Source organism: Arachis hypogaea, chromosome 3 (assembly GCF_003086295.3).
Source record: "Arachis hypogaea cultivar Tifrunner chromosome 3, arahy.Tifrunner.gnm2.J5K5, whole genome shotgun sequence".
Classification (NCBI taxonomy): Eukaryota; Viridiplantae; Streptophyta; class Magnoliopsida; order Fabales; family Fabaceae; genus Arachis; species Arachis hypogaea.
Window position 1 is genome coordinate 45,615,209 of NC_092038.1, and position 3,671 is coordinate 45,618,879.

Here is a 3,671-nt window from a genome sequence, read left to right on the forward strand (position 1 = left end):
AATATATATTATCTATTTTATTATATAAAAATTAGATTTCTGCACTTAATGATGAAACTGACATGACATGCTTTTGAGAGTGTTTTCTGATTTATTTTTTTTAACTCATTAAATACAAGTTATTACGATAAATTAACTATATCAACTAATTGATTTGATTTGGTAATATTTCCTAATTCATTTATTTTAATATTCTGTTAGTATTTTTTAATTTAATTCTTTTAATTTATTAAATCGAATTTATTGTGTGTACTAATTAATTAATTTAATTAATTTATTAGTCATTAAATAATAAATTTATAAATAAAATAGACAACTGAGATATTTTCAACTAATAATTAAATCAAATCAAATCAAATAATATATATTAAGCTAAATTCAAATCATATGAATTAAAGACTAAATTAAAATAAGATAATTTCTTACTTATTCAAGTTGAGTGCAATAAATACAAATTAATTTTGTTAGATAATCATAGTTGTCTGATCTACTATATATAAATGGCCACACAAAATTATAAGAATCATAATTTTTATTACTCTTACTATTTCAATTCTTCTTTTTTTTCTTTTTTCTTTATGTATAATTTTTTCTATGTATAAATGTACCCAAAATAAGAAAGTACGAATGAATATTTTATTGATTATTTGTTTGATGAATATATCTCAATTTAGGAATTCTACTAATGTGGATGGAAGTTGACCTGTAGCAATTCAAAGTGGCCAATGTATTTGTTTAAAGTATTAGATAGAAGAATATTTGTTAAAATGAATATATCCATTGTAATGAATTTTTTTCAATTGTTATATTTTTATGTTAGTCGTGTAAATTCTTTGAAGGCACATGATAATAAAATAAGTTGACTTTGATATCATTAGAAGCTAAATTTAATGGTTCAAACAAGTACCACTAATTATGTTAAAAAAGTAATTTGTAATAATAATGTGATTTACATATTAATTTTTTTGAGTAAATTTATTTTAAAATGTAGATATTAGACTCAATTACGCTAAAATTTTAAAGGTAATATAGAATTTGACAACAAATTTAACACTCATTAGAAAATAAATTTATTTATGGCTATTTTCTAATTATAAATAATAACAAGACTTATGAAAAAATATTAATGTCATCATTTTTATTAATTAAATCATAATATTAGGTAGTTGATAGCTTCATAGGCGGAAATTATTAAGTAATTACATAAAAATTAGCGACGAATAAGCAATAAGAATTTAGAAAAAATTTATTATATAATACCAATTTCATAATTAAAATATGTCTCTCAAAATCATTTCGGCATAGCTTAATCAGATTTTTGTCTCTTCTGTCAAAAAGAGGATCTTAGACCTACCGGTGACCGGCTTCGCGGGCTAAACCACTCAAGCATATGGCCTGATCCACTCTTGGCGTTGCTCTATTGGGCAGAGGTTTCTCGATCAACTAATTGACGAAAGAGGGGGAACCTGATTTGAGATCTTGCTTTTCATCTAATTCGTCACTGATATAAGCACGTGCTAATATCGTTCTGCCCTTCGGGGACTATCATATTCTCATATATTCTATTTATTATCTATTCTATTATATAAAAATCAGGTTTCTGCACTTAACAATAAAGTTGATGTGACATGCATGCTTATGAGAGTGTTTAGCGATTTGTTTCTTTTAACTCATTAAATAAAATTTATTATGATAAATTAACTATATTAATTAATTGATTTGATTAGATATTTAAATATCACGTAATTTATATCAAATTGATTTGGTAGTATTTTTTAATTTATTTCTTTTAATATTTTGTTAGTATTTTTAATTTATTTTTTTATTTATTAAATCAAATTAATTATACTAATTATCTATATTAATTAATTAGATTAATTAATTAATCATTAAAATAACAAATCTATGCATAAAAAAGGTTCTCAATATGTTTTTCACTAATAATTAAATCAAATCAAATCATATATATTGAACTAAATTTAAATCATGTGAATTAAGGACTAAAATAAAATAAGATAATTTTTTACTTATTCAAATTAAATGCAATAAATAAAATTAATTTTGTTAGATAATCATAGTCTTTTGGCCTTCTATATATAGATAGCCACACAAAGTTATAAAAATTATTATTTTTATCACTTTTGCTATTTCAACTCTTTTTTATGTATAAATATACTCAAAATAAAAAAAAGTATGGATGAGTGTTTCATTAATTGTTTGTTTAACAAATATTATAGTCTGAAAATATCTCAATTTAGGCATTCTACCGCTGTCGATGGAAGTTAAACATGTAGTAATTCAGGGTGACCATGATATTTTTTATAGTATTATATAAAAAATATTTTTTTAAATGAATATACCCATTGTAATTAATTTTCTTTGTCAATCTGTTATCTTTACCTAACAAATAATATCCATGTTAAATATATTATTTTCATCAGAAGCCACCCATAATTGATTGATAATTCTATATATAAAAATACTCATGTGGTAACTAAATACTATATTGTTATCTCGCTAAAGTTAATTCTCTTATGATTATGCGAATGTATAGCACTATCAGATAAAAATTGATTGGATTACATTTATGTTCAACGAGGTAGGTGATCTTTTAGGCCTAATCACGATCAGAGTCGAGGAAGGTTTGAAAAATGCTAACAATACAAATACTTTTTATTTTTAATACCCAATAATAAATATATAAATTAAAATTAAATTGTTCCATACAAAATCATAAAATGTATAGCATACTCAAAACATATCTAATCCGTATTAACTGTCATTGTTTATTAGTTACATTATGACAAATTTGGTTATTAAAAAAATTAAAATTAACTTAAATATGCACAATATTATTTTATGCTTTTCATTTTTATTTTATTATCATAAAAAGTCATACATATTATAAGAGAACCTCATCTTTTTACTAACGGTTCATCCATTCAATGGTTTCTATAAAAAAAAGGTATAATAATATTGTGTTTGGCAAGAATATATGGGATTTTAAAAAGTTAAAACATAGGTTTAGTTTTTAACATATTCGTAGATGAAGTGCAGAGTAGATAAAAAGATAGCTAATAAAAAAAATAAATTACCATTTGCATTCATGAAAGATACAAACACTGATAAATGCATCCATATAAGAATAAAACGACATTGTACCCATAGAAGATAGCTTCCGTGTGCCAAGAATATCCTAACGGACTAATTGTGTAACCAACGTTCGGTTACTCTTGGCACACGGAAGTCATCTTCCGTGGTTATAATTGTCATTTTATTCTTATTATATGGGTACATTTGTCAGCATCCGTATCTTTTATGAGTGTAAATGGTAATTTATTCAATAAAAAAATAAATGGTTAAAGCTTTTTCAATACTAACCGTCACAGTGTATGACAGGTGTTCTATAATTTTTTTGGATTTAATTATTTCTTTATTATTATATGTTATTCTATTTAATTTATGCTAAAAAGACTTGTGATAATCATCTTTTCGTGGTAGTGTAAAAGTTGTAAGTATTATATTTACTTTGTATGCTCTTAAATCTCATGTCCTGGATATTTGTGACTGAGTAATTATTAAAAGAAATAATTGGTTTAATATCTATTTTATATTCTATTTAAATTATAATAATGAGTAAATATTTTTTTAAAAAATAAATAATGCGATTT